The 17,790-nt window shown below is 31.3% G+C and overlaps 1 protein-coding gene across 5 annotated transcripts in view; it reads right to left on the minus strand.

The window, feature by feature from the left end:
- LOC108747794 (RING finger protein 44) overlaps positions 1–17,790 on the minus strand; it is an 88,589-nt gene that overhangs the window by 42,263 nt on the left and 28,536 nt on the right. The window lies entirely within an intron of this gene.

The following is a 17,790-nucleotide window of genomic DNA, read 5'->3' on the forward strand; positions in this document are numbered from 1 at the left end:
AGCGCTCGCCCTTTAAGTTTCCTTCCTATTTACACCAAATTATTTGCTCGCATTTATTTCATACTAAAATGATTTTCAATGTATTATTAAAAAAAAAACAAAATTCGATTTTTTTTGCTAATTACGATACCTGAAAAATAGTGCAGCACGTTAATTGGCTAGGAGAGAGAAAATGTTGATTTCTCACGTGTTATTGTTAGCAAAAAAATTGGGTTTTGTATATTTCGATAGTACGTTTTCTAAGGATTATTTTGGTATCAAATATATGCGAGTAAATAATTTTATGGAGATAGAAGAGAAACTTGAAGCGCGACGAGAACGCGCAACTATTTGTTTTTCACATGTGTTATATTTTGCAAAAAATCAGGTTTGGTCATATTTCGGATAGTCCGTTGCTTGCAGAGTACTTTTGGTCACCAAATACATGTTAGCAAATGAGTCTTTAGTGATAGAGAGGTTATTTGTCTTGCGGCACAGGCCATTTTGTGTATTGGTATTTCTTTAAAAATGTTAAATTTCCGTATTCTTTTTGCTCTATCTTGGAGCAAATAGAAAACAGAAAATCTGATATACTTTTGATTTCATTATACAGCTGTATATTTTTTTCAGTATGAGGTGGGGAGGGGGGGGGTAGCTTAATGACAAAAATAGCCCTACAAAAATATGTAGTTGATTTTTAATTTCGCTAACGTCATTCTTGAGTTAGCATAGCCAAATAAATTCAGTGAATCGATTGAAGTAAAAAAATCAAAAATAGAGCAAAAAATAACAAAAAAATTTGGTATCAGTTGCATTCGATTGCGTTAAAGTGGCTATGCCAGATTAATAGACGTTTGTCAGTATTACCGATTCGATATTACTAATCAATATTATTGATCGTGTAGGATCAGTTCATCTTTTTTTACAGCAAGATCCATAAAAATTCGAGAAAACATTTCCTCATTTATCAGTATCATAAAAAAGATTTTAAAGAATCACAAAAATAAAGGAATTAACAATTTTTGTGAGCACTTGATGATCTTTTGGATCACTCGATTAAAATATCATCTGGCGAGATTAGCAGAAATGCACGCGATGCCACTAGTATGGTATCTAATTGCGCAGAATTGTAATCGCGATATTGATTGTAATTCTTCCAAAAAATGAAAAAATTTAACCAATATCAGCGAAATAAAACACACTTCTTTCAGATTGTCAATCATCAAACCACAAATACTTCCGAGAATTTCAAGTAGTCGTAATTATATATTTACAATGGCGAGGGAAAGATGGATATTGTAAATAACACCTTTGAGAAATAAAAAAAAAAAGAGAAAGAAAAACAGAATAGAGAGAAGAGAAAGATGATAGTTCCCCTTCATGCCTTACAATCCTTCGAAACGGGGAACGGCGATCATTCACGTCCACATTTCGGAGAGACGTTTCCACGAAAAGTTTAACAGACATGGATAACACTTTTTCACCTAAAGAATATCGTACGTCTACGCAAGATCTGAATAAAATACTAGAAAATATTTCGTATGTAAAACACGAAATCACAATTAAATTTTGAAAAAAATTCGGTTAATATTCACAAAAGGTCAAGACCTTCAAAAATCAATGACCTTGATATACGCTGTCAAGGTCATGACCCTGAGTGATCTTCAACAAGTTTTAGCCGTCGCTCGTTATTTGTTAAAACGTTAACAAGAAAAGTTTGAAAAAAATAACATCTTATATTTCTGCAATATATAACATTAAAAACTATTCTATATCCTTCTTTGCTTACGTAATAGTTTTCCAAGCGAAGAGAGTTTCACCCCATCTCCCCTCCTGCCAAGGGGCATTCGACTTTCCACATGAAACGACTTTCACCCCACCTCCCCCCCCCTGCTTCAGGGGCGCACGACTTCCACGCAAAAGTGACTTTCATCCCATCTCCCCACCTCTGCTTCAGGGGCGGCGCACGACTTTCTACGCAAAGTGACTCACCCCACCTCCTACCCTACTTCAGGAGCGTATGACTTTTCACGCTCTTTTTCAGATGAGTGGAAACTTTCCACTGAAAATTCGTACATGTCTAGGCAGAAGGGAGGAGGGAAGGTGAGATGGAAGTTGATTCGCGTGGAAAGTCATACGCAATCCTAGACAGGAGGAGGGATGGAAGTCTCTTCGCACAGAGGTGCGAGACAGAGTCTCTTCCTCATAGGCAGGAGGAGAGACGAGGTAGAGCTTTGGAGGAGAGACGAGGTGGAAGGTCGTAAAATATATTTTAAAGTCAAAAATTTGTATTTTATATAGTAAAAAAAACATATTATTTTTCAAACTTTTTGGTTAATAATTTTTTAATAAATAACTTTAATAAATAAACGAGCAATGGCTGAAACTTTGGGTGTTGCTCAGAGTCATGACCTTGACAATACACATATGTCAAGGTTATTGATTTTTGAGGATGCTAACCTGTTGTGAATATTTACTAAAAATTCTATTCAGAGAACAGAATAGAATATATAATTCAATGAATATATAAATTATATCTCAAAAACATAAAATTATCTTCTCATTAGTCAATAGTTGTCATTGTTATTACTAACTATGACTAATGACGGAGAAAAGTTGTTTATACATTTTACATATCAACTAATTTAAGGATCGAGTACTTACATGAACATATAATTTGATATATATGTTCATAAATAATGATTTTGGAGCCACATATTTTTGAATAAAAACAGTCTGACGATCTATTATTCAACGAAACGGACTGTAATTGAATTGAACATGAACTTTTGCGTCATATACGGAGAGGAATTTTTGTTTGCTCAGCTAGATAATAAGTAATATATGTATAATTTGACATCGAGTGGCTTATCGCTCGGTGCGATTGGCTCATGATCTGTAGATTCGAGTTCAATCTCACCTGCGCTTATTATATATAATTTTTCACGTTTAAAGAGCTGAAAAAAATAGCTCTACTCTACCTGATGATTAAAAAGTCTTTAATCACCAGCGCCATTCGGCGGTAAAATATAGATCTCATATATTAGTGTATAGATGAATAAATTTTCCATGATGAATAGAGAGGGAGCGGTTGAACATTTAGATAATAACCTAATTCCAGAAAAAAATCCATTGTTACTGAAACCATTAAAGACCCTATGCTCTGCTCCACGCTCCATGAGTTAATTTAATATAAGATGAATACTTCGGAAGGTTACACAAATATTATGTAAAAGAATAAATACAAAAACAGATAATATCGACACAGTTTGTGAACAAACAGTGGAAGCATATTTTTTTCAGTAAAATTAACATTTACGATATGTTAAATTAACACACACATTTTATTTTTTTTATTCATCTTAGAATTTATGTTTTAAAACTTTATTTTTACGTTATTTATTCACTTATTTATAAATTGCGTCATTTTGACACTAAGAAATGTTAAATAAATTTAACACAAAGTCTTTAAATAACATAATCACATTATTGTTAAAATAACACTCGAATATGTTAAAACATTCAACATAAACTGTTAACAAAAACGTGAGTGGATCGTATATAAATACACAATTTTTTTTTTACTATGTAGAGTGTAGGGTGTAGGAGATAGTTATGCCTAACGTGTACCAATTATTCAATTGTTTTTCTCATTACTGAATGACATGTAATAAAAATATAAAATAAATGAGCATAAAGTATGTAGAGCGTCCCAAAATTTGCAGCTCAAAATGATATAATAAAAAAGTTTTCGAAAAATTAAATAAAAAAAATAATTGTAAATTTTTTGTTTTAAGCTATATCTTCTGAGATATAACGGTTCAAATATGGCCAATTACAGACTACGTTTATATGGTAAATTTATTGAGTACTTACCAACAGTCTAATAACTAATATTACTGCACGAATAACTCATAGGCAGGCGTTTAACATAATCTGTACTGGCTTTAAGTATTTAACCCTTATCATCTCAACAATTATTGCTTAAAATAAAAATTTATAAATAACTTTTTTATTTAATTTTCCGAAAATCTTTTGTTAGAGTATTTTAAGTCACCGAATTTTGGAATAGCCTGTATAAACAAAAAATCTCATATTATTACATCTTAGTTTGTGTGTAATATAATTTAAAAATCAGGTTTAATAGATGTAATTTTTTACCAATTGTGTAGCCAATAGTAATCTAACAATACGGTTCTGTTCTGTATTATGTTTTTGTAAGTAGATTTATTCTAGAACATATATAACACATATTTTATGTATACGATATGATTATTATAAATGATAAATCCTCAAATCGATATTTTATTTATAAAATATGTCATGTTCCCCTAAATTGTGCTAGTTAAGTTGTATCTAATTAATGCTATACTTATCATATTTTATAAGTACCTATATAATTATTTATGTAATCATAAAATAATAATTTAAATATGTCTATTCTAATATGATAAATTAAATGCGTGACGAATATGTTGATTAATAGTTCTCAAAATTCGTATTTAATTACATTATTATTATTATACGTGAAACATTTTTTATTTATTATTAATATATATTAATAATGTTAAAAACATACTTTTTAAACACATTTTTATTATTTTCATTCTTAAATTTATTATTTTAAAAAGAAATACATTTTTATAAATTGAGGTATTATTTAAAAGATCAAAGCTTAAATTTTATTTATTTTTTATAAATTTACTATATTATAAATCATAAAAAGGTTCATAACAAGTTAATTTATTTTAAGCAAAAAATTAAACATACAATAGGTATCTTAAATCATCAAGCTACAATTTTCAATATTAATTAACTTAATATGCAAATAAATATTAAATGAGAAATATAATACTTATAACACAAACTATCTTAAGAAGAACAATTTTGGCAACTCTCCCCTAATGTCATATCTATTATTACGTAGGGGGAAGACATATATGAAATATATTACAGAAAGATCACCAGATACCGATATACAACTTTTATTTTTGGACAATATTATATAAAACAAAAAATAAAAATAAAATTTTAAACTTTAAAAACTTTAGAGTAGAAAGATAGAAATCTTCTATCCAAGAATATAACAGATTTATAGTGCTGCTTGCAATTTTGTAATAATTAAATTTTTAGATTAATAAGATAAACACTTAGAAATAAGCAAAAATGAGTGTCTGACAAAATGGACCTCAAAACTGATAGTAGACAGTAAAGTTATATATTTCTATATCTTTTTCTCTTATGGGAGTCATCTGTACAAAATATCTATAAGTAAATGTATATGAAGATTTTCTAGAATTTTTTTATTTAGATATAAAATATTTTTTTATTTATATGCATACTTTATGCTGTTCCGTAAGACGCAAATGTGTGCATGTAATCTCTTTTTTTTAGGATTTTCTATAAATACACGATTGCCTTCAGCTCCGATAGTGCTATTTGACACTATAAAGATTAAGCTTATGGTCTATTTTATAGACACGTGTGCTGGTCATTACGCTACACTTGCAGAATGTTTTTAGTTGATTTTGTATAGGAATAAATGACAAATATATGAATTACAAGTTCTTACTTCTTTAATAACTGAACAGATCATGTTTATATCAATATTAAGTGTGCAATAATTATAGTTATTGAGAAATAAGCGTCTCTTCAGAAGACTTATTATATGTCAGTATTGGCGACTTTCCATATTCATCGAAAAGATTCTACTAAAACAGATGAGAATTAAGAATTACTTGAAAAATGAATTTCTCCTTTTTTGTTTTCATTTCTTACGTCAAAATGAAGAGATAATGTTTCGTTTCGAAAAAAAAAAACACAAAAATCTTGAATATAAATTGAAAAATTAAAAAGAATGATTAAATTCTGTAGTAAAAAAGTAACAAAAAATTATCTTATATTTTTCTTTTTTATCTTATATTTTCTGATGCCTAGAATTTATATCTAGAGACAATCTTTTTTTCTCTCTTTGTATATAATGTTTTATATTTTTTAATCGTGTTAAATATTCGTAGATTATTACGATATTTTCCAAACGATATTTATATCAGATTAGAATATTCCAGACAGAGTATTCCAAAATTCGAATTTTTAATGATATTATTGTAGTTTGAAGCTTCGAGAAAAATTAAGTGAATAAAAGTGTAAGCCATTTTTTCCATAAAGTAGTTTTTTAAGTACAAACAATTAAAGTTTGATTAACCATAAACATTGGTTAAAAGGTAATCTGTCTGCGTAATAGTGTGAGTACAGCGGCAATATTTTGTTTAATATCTAATATCATTGCATGCACGTCACATAAACAGATGACTTTTAACGCTTAGTCAAACTTTAAACGTTTATAGTAAAAAAAAAAACTGCTTCGCGGAAAAAATGACTTATACTTTTATTACTTAACCTTTCACGAAGTTTCACGCTGCAATAATATTATCCTTGAATTTCGAGACGGTCTGTATAAGTGAAAGAGTCTGTGTAAGTGTGACTAAATCTCTGCGTGAGAATATTGTCGCGTACGATTTGATTGGACGTTTCAATACGAGACATTTTGTATTCGTAAACGAGCTGATTCTGACTTTCACAATTTTTTACATCGTAGTCAGATCGCAGTCGAGAGTTTCCCAGTTTTGCTGCAATAAGTTTTGTTAGCAATGGTTTCCGCAGCCGATCGGCGCGGCGCGGCGATGCGCTCGTGAGAGCGAAAGTGCTCAACAATTGCGACGTGCATTCCGTGATTGTTGCAAGGCTATTGCAAGGTGGTAAATTGCGCATTGCTCATCCCCGACTGCAAACCATGCGCACACGCTTTCTCGATCGACCGATTGCGATTCGCGCGATCAATATTGAAGACGACAAAGAGAAAACAAATTTCAATCTACAAAAGAAAAATAATAAAGTCTACATGAAAAACTAATCGTATGGAGAGAATAAGATTAAGTACGTCCGTTTATATTTCGCGCGTACTGCTCTCCGATATGCGAATCTTCAAGATGAAGCAGATCGGAACAATAATTTCTGCTCAATCAAATAATGACTACTTTTGAATTTTGTTTGAAACAAGGAATATGGAAGCATAAAAGTGAAACTAAAAGGTCGTAATAAATATAAAAAACGAATCGTACGTAGGTATTTCCGAGATTAATAATTATTATAGATAATTAAAATTTGCTAGAATTTATTTCGATCTAATTACATTTGCGTTTAATGATAATCTAAATAGCGATAATTTGACGAAGTCTCGGGCTTTGTTGTCGATATTATCATACTTTTCGCTTACCTCAAGGAAAAACGTGTGCTTTCTCTTATCGTTGAAGACTGATTCATGACTTTCGTAATGCGTTATTATCGTCGTAAGTAACGTCGCCGAAGGATATAAGTCGAAGAGCGACAATGTCCACGTTACATAGAAACCGAAAAAAAGAGAGTCACAAAAATACTTTTCTTAACGGCAATGAAAATCTTTCGTCTCTCGCGTTTAGTTTTCCTCTTTCTTCTCTCAGGATCTCTCCCGAAGTTTCGCAGAACAGTAAAAGCGTATAGAGTAAAATTCGAAAAAGGGTTTCACAAGGAGATCGCACAGGTTTGTGGATTTAGTATCGCGTACTCGCTGTAAAGATTCTTACGTTCGAAATCTACCCGTCTGGCGGGGTAGCTATTATAGAAAATATCGCGATACCCCTGGCTCGGCGATAGAAAGAGGCGGCTTCCTGAAAAACCCTAAGGAATACCTGTCTTCCCCCGGCCACCTGCTCTCTCTCTCGTCGCTGTTAAGACCTTCATGAACATATGCCGTGTCTGGTGAACAATATTCTCGAGCAGCTTGCGCGTTCCAGGGTGGTGGCATGGATCCCGTCTGCCCCTATTTCTTGCGCACAACGTTTCGCACAATCGCGTTCGTTGCTTCGTCTTCGTCGTTAACTTATCGTTAGACGCAAACAATTTCTAGGACAAACGGCAGCGATTCTTAAGAAACACTGAGAAAAATTTCTCATTATACTACATCTGGTGATTGAATTTTTCATTATTCCAGTCATAATGTTTGATGGATTTAACTATAAATTTATACCTTGCTGATTGAATCTATCTTTCCAATTTATGCAATCAGATTTTTGCCTGTATTAACTTTCATATATTACCGTTATGTGTCGAAGCTGTTGATGATCGCGTATTTTGTGCACGAAACTGTACAAAATAAATTTTCGACTTTACTTTCTTGAGCTGTTTACGAGAAGGAAACGTATCGCTGCTGCCTCGCGTCATAATAAAATGCTTAGCCATTCGCGTTCGTAAATATGTAATATCTTGGGTCTCAGAGAGGTCGGAGTAAATTTATTCTTTATTCAAAATAAAGAGCTCCGAGCTCCGTCTCTCTTCGATATCGGCGAACGATAATCAACGATGTCCAAGTAATATCGTCGATGTATCGTGATGTTTCAATTCAGACGGACTTCATTCTTTGTTCAAATTGATTTATGCTCGCGGTTAAAGATAATATCGGTAACGTATTGTAGTTTGCGCGGTTCGTACAGATATGCCATGTTTCAAGGAAAAGTAATCTGTTTCTTCGTTCAAATGAAAACTTTCGAGAACCGTTTCTCTTCTCGACGTCAACAGAACCAACGTATATGGTATACAGATTGCGATACATTGGCAAAGTTGTCTTCAACTCTGTCACAATCTGCGAACTATATTGAAAAAAAATTTATAGAGTATATCGTAACCTCGTATATATATCATGGAGGTTGGAAAGAAAGCTATTTTTTTTTCCATTCAGAACATAAAGAGCTTTAAACACGTTGCTTCGGCGTCGAGAAACAGACTGGTCAGAAACAAAAACGCACACAATCGCAGTTTAGGATAGATGTGATGATGTTATGTTATAAGAGAAGAAAAAAGAAACGTAGTTTATCGCGATAATATTATATTTCTCTGGATGGATGGTCGAAAGAGCACAGCGTGCAATTCTGCACAAAGCAGAGAAGAAAGACACTGGAAAATAAGTAGACTGCAGGAAGCATATATGAGACACACATTAAAGATATATTCCAGAACAATGCAATCTATATACAAGGCGTCCCTAAATTCAAGATCACTGGAGCAAAAAAGTTTTTGAAAAATTAAGTAAAAAAAAGTTATTTGCGAATTTTAAGTTTGAAGCAATAGTTTCTGAGATGTAAGGATTTAAATTATAGACTACGTTTAGATAATCGTCTGTGAGTGAACGCATTCACTAATACTACGCACGCGATTCATGAATATGTGTGGCCATCTAAACATAATCTGTAATTGATATCATATTTAAACCCTTTATTTCTCTCAAAAATTACTGCTTAAAATACAAATTTACAAACGACTTTTTTACATACTTAATTTTTCGAGAATTATCTTGCTATAGTATTTTGAGTTGTAAATTTTGAGACACCTTATATATTACATTTCGTGTATTGCATTGCATCTAATTAAGATGGTCATTTTAGAAATTACGAAACATTCAAGTCCGTGGATACTTCAATTCTCTGGTAATCTAATGTTATATAGTGAAAGTTACATAAAAGTACAACGTACAACATTAATTAATTAATTAAGCAATTAATTGTAAAACGTGATCGAAATTATTGCTAATTGAAATGAATTTTTATTATACAAACATCAAGAAGAAAGGATTATTTTATAAAATGTATTACGTATATCGAGTTTTATAATATACAGGGTGTCCCGAATTTAAATGACCAACCTAAGGAATCGATAAACTAAGGAAAAAAGTCCTTCAGAGATGTGCTCGTGTTTGCTTCGTTTCATCGAAGAAAATCGCAAAAAGAGATAAAACATATTTTTTTATCAATATTATTGTTTTCAAAGCGGAATATTATTGTTTTCGTACACTTCAGCGATAATATTTTAGAGGCAGTGCAAGAGTAAAGAGTGCAGGATCGACGTGTCATTACGTTGACTAGATCAATGTTTGGCTGCAACACAGCTGTCCATACAAAATGCTATGCGTGCATTGTTGTAAGAGGCCAACATTTTAAATAATATCTGCATTAAGCAAGTGACAACGTGAATAAATAAGTGTGAATGAATAAGTAATAAATAAGTACAAAAATGAAAACTACATTTTGTCTTTTTCTGCGATTTTCTCGAAAACGAAGAAAAAACGAGCATATCCCTAAAGGACTTTTTTTTATGCTTAATTTATCAACTACGCTCCTGAAGTTTGGCCATTTAAATTTGGGATATCCTGTATAATGACATAATATGTAATGGATAATGACATCATAGTTTAAAAAAGAACTGCTTTTTTTAAATTGTTGGAAAAATTTCAGTTTTTTTCGAAAAATTTTTTTTTAAGTTGCTGTTTTTACTATGTAAATGACATTATATTTAACTTTTAATGTCCTTCATCAAATTAATGTGATTCATAAAATTATGTAATCTTATTTTTATTAAAATTTTTGTAGTCATCCCTCTATTTTTGTAGTAAAACTATATTATAGTAAAACTATATTATAGTAAATCTAATCTTTTTTTAGTGCATAGCAAAGTCTAAGTAAACGACTGCGCATTGTACTGCGCAAGTGATTATTATGATGCGGCATATAGTGCCTCTCGCAGTCTAATGCAGGAATAAAAATCAGATTAGATATTTATTTACCTTGTCCTAAAATTTTTCTAGTTAACGAAATAGATGTATATTGTATAGAGCGATATTGAAAAAAAAAGAGAACGAAGATACTGAGTGAGAAAAATAATTTGAGCGACGATTAAAAATTAATATCTGTACGTTTGTAAAGATGTAGTCATTAATTGAGGAGTGGACTTCCAAAATGCATTTTGTCTAAAATTTTATTTTTTGAGTTAGAGATGACATAGTATTCAGTTGAAAGACATATTTTAAACTACTTTTGTTCTGAAAGCATTTTTTTACCATCAATTTATGTGCTGAAAGAAGTATAGACATTCGAAGTGCATTATGTCCTTTAATTAGAGACAAACAAAATGCATTTGTTTAACATTATATAGTTTAGCAATTTTGTTTAACATTTTACATCTTATTGACAAATTGTTATTTTATATAAGACGCGTAGATTCCTTGTAGCTTTTTTTTTCGTTTTCTGAAATTATAAATTTTGGAAAAAAGGCATTTTAAAAGTCTGCTTCTCAACTCATCTCGAACTTGCGAGTGAAGATAATGAGAAATTACAAACTAACAAAAAAAAAAACTATTGTAATAAGTTTTTTGTAGTTGTCTCCTTTAATTGAACAATTTAAAAATATATGATAATAACATAAAGTAAGGCAATAGGAGTCAACGCTGGTTATCAATTAGCGCAATTTTTCTCAATATTAAATATGTAAATCTTAATCTTGAACATTTCCATTCAGAAAGTCTGGTTTTTAATTTTCTCCCTGTTTGTGCCACATAGAAAGCAATCACAACAATTGATCTTGTAGACTACATTCCTTTTTAATTCATTATTTAAAGAATCTTTATGAACCTTAATAAATTGATTCAACTTGTTCAAACTAAAAAAAAAGAAACTTTTTGGTAAACACCATTAATTATATTCTTAAATTTATTCGATATCTCTTCTAAATACGATATGGAAAAACCATTTAACCCTTTAAGCCGTTATTTGATCGTTTAGTTGAACAAAAATTCAATTTATTTATTAATGTTTTAACTCTTGCATTAATAATATCGAATATAAAATCCAATGGATAATCGTTTTCCAAAAGTATCTTTACAACAAATTCAAGATTCTTTTTGTGAAATTGTGGACGTGAGATATATTATATAAAAAACTTTATGTGCCAAATTGAATATTACGCCCTTCTTTTGCGAAATTGGATGTTGAGACAAAAAAATTCAAAAATCTTCTCAAAAACGTTGATTTTTGATACCAGTTAAACATCAATGAATTATTTTTTAAAATTATGGTTATATCCCAAAAATTGATAAAATTACCACCCAATTCCAAAGTGAATTGTAACCTTGGATGGAATGAATTGAATTTTTCAAGAATAGAATCGATTTTAAAATTCAGTAAACAAAGAACGATTATATTATCGTCCACCTATCTATAATAAAATGGTATATAATATTGAATATTACTCCAACCTTGTGTTAGGAGGAAAGATTGCTGATGAAGACTCAAATGAGTGGAAACGTTTAAGATCAAGATTTATATATTTAATATTAAGAGGAATAAGGATAAATTAAAAAAAATTTTTAATTAATTTTATTTTAAAACTATTATTTTAATTTGCACGTTGATGCAATAATAATAAATATTTTGTATGTTTTATATGTTTAATAGAATACACTATGCAACTTCAAATTTTAATACAACTTCAAAATTTCTGTTAACTTATTCAAATTATTCCGCTGTAAGCTGTACTCTATAGGCAATTATTTTCTTTATAGAAAGAACCGAGAAACAAATATGACAGATTTTCACACGCGTGAATTTTTCCAATGAACTTTTCTATCCTTGGGAAAAAATCCGCGGAAAAATTGGAAAAATACGGTTTTTTCCGATCTTTTATTAATAAAATAATAAATGACATTTTATGTAGTGTATTGCAGTATATAATTTTAGCGATTACATCATAATTTCAGTGTAAGACATATCCATTATTAAAGAACAGAAAATTTTTTATTTAACACGGAACGCGATGTGAAAAATTAATATGTTAAATGTTTGAATCATTTCTCACGTTGTATTTTTGCACAAACGTTTTATTATACGTGCCAATTGGCATGTGGAATTGAAGGGAGCCGGAGAATGCCGACTGGCTTTAACTATACGTTCACGGAAATGGCGGAGAGTTAATTTTGCATTTATTTTGCTGTTGTACCTATTTTTTTCTAAACTCGTCATAGTGACGTGGAGTTCCGCTTGCGCGACATTTGCATTATCACGTACACTGTACGTGATAATATAAATGCGAACGATGAATGTTTGCATGATCGACGTTGGTGAGTCGATCGTATAACCGAGTCACTTATTCTATTTATTTATCGTGCATAAACAAGGAACATTAAAGCGTCCAAGAACGGCAAGCCGCGTACACCGCGTGAATATACATGTACGCGTCCAATGTCAGGCCGCAAAGACGATCTTCGTTTCTTTTTTACATTAAGGGTCAGATATTACGTTGAATAACATTTTTCATATAGTGTTTAAAACATTTAAAATTTTTCTGACAAGATCGTTACGGTTATCACGAATCACGCGAAGGATAAATAAGCAATATGTCATCTATTTATTTAAAAGGAATTTAAATCTAATAAACCAATTAAATATAAGAAGAAGTGTCAATTATGATTAAACTAGATATTGGAATAATAATTCTATATGTAATTTATTTTAAATACATTTACTTCAGATATATTATATATATATATAATATATATATATATCTGAATCAGATATATTATATATAACTACGCGCCGATTGTACAAACCTATTATATTAGGACTTGCAGCGAATTGAAATAATAATAATCTTATAAATAAAATCTCTCTAATCGTCAATTTGAAGAGCTCTTATTGCGAGAAATATTACTAATTTATCTTTGTATTTTGATAAAATATTATTAATTTAATTTGAGATTATTATTATTATTATTATTATTAGATATTATTTTAGTTTAATTGTGTTACAAGTCCAAAAGTAATAGATACATTTACTGCGGGGCGCAGTTACATATAGTATATCTGAAATAAATATATTTAAAATAAATTACATATACATTATTGTATTAGAATATCTATAACTTTGACCGTTTAATTAATTGATTTATTCATATAGGTCATTGTTTCTAACTTATTACCTATCATTTAAATCTAATATCTTTATCTTTTATAAAATAGAGGTTTTATAATTGTGCGGTATTTTCGCGACAATATCTCATTTAAAAAAATCAAACACATTTGCATTAAATGTTTTTGCGTAATTAATTATCACAAAAAATAGACACACGTGTTGCGTTACATTGACCTTCGCATTTGTTTACGGCATTTATTGCCGATCGACGTGTTTTCTCTTTCATGAATCGTGTGTAAATATTATTAAAAAATATCGCACCATTTTTCTCCCGCGCGCAAAATATCGAATTTTTCACGATATTGAAAGCTGCAAAACAACCAGACGTAATTCAACGCAGTTGTTCAAATAGAAAAGTAATTCTATTAACATCTTTATGCAAAATGTCCTACAGGGTGTTCTAAAACTAATGGTACAAGCGGAAATGGACAGTTCAGGTGATTCTACAGAAAAAAATAATTAAAAATAAATCTAACTTTTTTAAATGAAATTTGGTTTTCCAAAGAAAACTTTGAATATCCGTCATGAATATTCAATACGCGATCACATTAAATTTACTGTATACCAAAATGATATTGCGCAAAAATATTATCAAACAATTGAAAGTAAACATCGTGATATTTTTCGAGTATTATTAAATTGCTCGTTACTTAATTCGTGATATTGTGTGTACACTCCAGTTTCAGTTTCAAGAATAACTGGTCGGCGCGCAATTTGCATAAATTATAAAAGTTCACGCAAAAATATTATTAGGTATTAAGGATTCGCTTTAAGCCGGATAAGGCTTTCTTCACTTAGTCACGTATGGATTCTTCAATTGTCATTGAAAATTTAATTACATGAAAAGTATTGACACAAAAATACAAAGGGCATATTTATGTATACGATAAAACGGGCAATAATTTTCAGCAATTTTTATGATAATAAAATAAAATTCTTAATCTTGTTTTATCATATTCTTTCGATATTTCTAATAATTGGATTTAAAATCATAAATACGTGCATGTCAAAATGTATGCGTATCCAACGAATATACAAAATGATTTTTCTGAAAAATAAAGCCTTGTATAAAGAAGTTTTATTCTACGTTTTCAATTTATTTTTTCATGTAGGATCACTTCCTTGCAGCTTACATTACAAGTTCTAGAACACCGTACGTTTCGTACACAGAAAAGATAGTTTCGTGAAAGTATCTAAAGATTTAATTAGATACAATAGACCTGAAAATAATTTCGTTGGATCATCAAAATAATTATGTATGATGCTCAAACTGGTTGTTAGAATGTCAAAACTTTTCGCAGCATTGCTCATCATGTTTCAGACTGCTACGTAATTATTATAGATGGTCCAACACAATTATTTTCAAATCTGTATCTAGCTAAATTTTTCTAGATACTTGAACGAAAATCTTCTTTTCATGGGTGGATGCTAAAAAGAGAAGCGAAAGAATTGCTTCGCAAGCTTGATGAAGCTCGAAGAAGCTCGAAGATTCGGGCATCAGGAAAATTACGAAAGGTGATGCATCGAAGATCATCGATGACACTCGCTGTGTCGCAAGACAAGTAAATATTTCATTCCAGTGACGATGCAAGCATTCCAGTGACAGCGTTTTGCAACGTCGATTTTAATAAAGACGCGCCGCGAAAAAAAAAAAAGCAGAAGAAATACAATACATCCGGAATAGCAGGTTGTACGTCTACAGAAAACGTACTCTCTGCTCCAAGCAGAAAATTAATCTCCTCTAATCGAGGCACACGAATTCGTTTTATTCAAATATACAGACGACGTAATTATATCTATTTCTATTTATAGAGCCACGTGTGCGATCAAGACGCGATAATGGCCGAATGCGTAATGTACGAGGAATAATTTTTCTCCATGTGTTCATCAAATGGAAAAACGATTGCTCTTTCGATTGTCACCTTTTCCAAGCGATATATATTCAAACATCTCGAGCGCAGAGTTAATATATTAGGTTAAGTAAAAAGTCATCGCGTTTTTTTTAAGACATCTATCAGTAAAAACCGCAATTAATTTCTTACCAACAATATAAATATATTCTTGATAGAGTAAAGTTTCAGCTTTAAAAATCTCTTTTTTAAATTATACGATACGACAATTTTTAATGGAGTTATGAGCAATTAAAGTCAAAATAATTCTTTTATTTAATCCGCGATAACTCAGTAATCAAAAGTCGTAGGAATATTTAAAAAAAAAAAAAGATTTTGTAGAGAAAGTATCAAGCTTTCACGATATGTAATCGAAAATTTTCTCAAATTCGTTTTGGACACGTTACAAATCCACAAAGTGAGAAGAAAATTTTTCGTCTTTTTCAGCTCGTAGTTTTTGGTATGTAAAAATTATCAAACTCATATAAACTTAAAAAATGTGATAAGCTTTTAAAAGTAGAGATTTCAAGCCCTTTAAAACCCTTTTTTTAAATTTGAATTTTATTCATTATTGATGAAGATATTGTATATACAACTTTGAGCTAAAAAATACGCGATGACTTTTTACTACACCTAATACTTTGCCATGGATTACAATGTATAATAATAATTGAAGATGAACGTTTACTGCAAAAACATTAGATATTAATGAATACATCAATGCACAAATGTGGTCTCGGAATTATTTAAAATCGGTCAAAACCATTCGTCGATCTTTGAACGAAGACAAACAATGAAATATCCCATTTAAGATAGATTTAATTTCCAGTATATAATATTCTCAGAGAGCTATCTGGAATTGTTAGGAAATTAAAAATTCGCAATTTCTCAAGAGAATTACAAAAGGCAGCAGCCTCTCGTAATCTTTTCGTTAATAGTAACACTTTAATCTAACTAATTCAACTTTCAATTCAACACCATGTATGAAATAGAAATTTTGTAATTATGGTAACCTTCGCAACGATCTTATTTTAAATAAACGCGGCCGCATTGTGCGCGTTCGGAAACGATACTTCCGTGCTTCGAGTGCTTCCGTGTATCATTTTATCCTCGTTCACCCAGTGTTAACCAAGGACAAGACGACACATGGCACTCGAATAATATTTCCAAATACAATCCAGACCGACAACCGCTTACTAACAATAAGCGCTCGGTGAACGGTCGTTCTGAATCCACCCATTAACTCTTAAACGCTCACAACGTATTGATATATTATAGATATAGACGTATCCTCAACCCAATTCGATTGCTTTATAACTTTAACAAACACGGTCATATTGTAAAAATCGTTTTTCAATCAAAACGCTAGATATTAGCGAAGGAAACATTACCAAGTAAATGAAAGTGTATCTTCATTAATAAAACAGTCACAAGCAATGAAAAAAACCATAAGGCGTTTAAATGTGGACGGACCAACAATCTCTAATAGATAGCATCGACAATTTCAGGACGCCCTGTATAATCCCGATGAGATCAATCGAGTGGCTAACGTGCCTGACTCACGATTAATCTTAACGTCCTTAACGAGGAAAAAAAAAAGGGGGAGAGCTCAACGAGCACGGGGCTCCCTGCGAGATAGCGAGATATTCGAAATCGCGATTAACTCGATCGCCGTCGTCGGGGATACGACGATTCCCACTTTCCGTCGTATCCTCGTCATCGCGAGAGTAAACAGACTGTTTGCGCGATAGAGAATTCGAAATCATTCCGATTTTCACTCCCTGTTTACGTCCCGCGAGAGGACGGGCGCGGGACTCGACGTCGGTCGACGACGTTGTACGAACGCCCTGCGTATGTACGTATTGTACGCACGAGTAGTTCGTTTGTACACAAGTCCTCGAGGAGTCCGGACTCGTTCGCGTTAAGCAAAGACACGAGTCCCAAACGCTACGAACGGCGCAGTACGGTGAAGCGAGCAAAACAGTTGCGGAGCTACGTCGTCGACAGGAAAAAAAAACTCCTTGGCACTCGCGTGTGTCGCGGAATTGGCAGTAATATAACAACAACAACGACGACGACGACGACGACGACG

The sequence above is a fragment of the Trachymyrmex septentrionalis genome, unplaced genomic scaffold, assembly GCF_001594115.1.
Source record: "Trachymyrmex septentrionalis isolate Tsep2-gDNA-1 unplaced genomic scaffold, Tsep1.0 scaffold108, whole genome shotgun sequence".
Taxonomy (NCBI): domain Eukaryota; kingdom Metazoa; phylum Arthropoda; class Insecta; order Hymenoptera; family Formicidae; genus Trachymyrmex; species Trachymyrmex septentrionalis.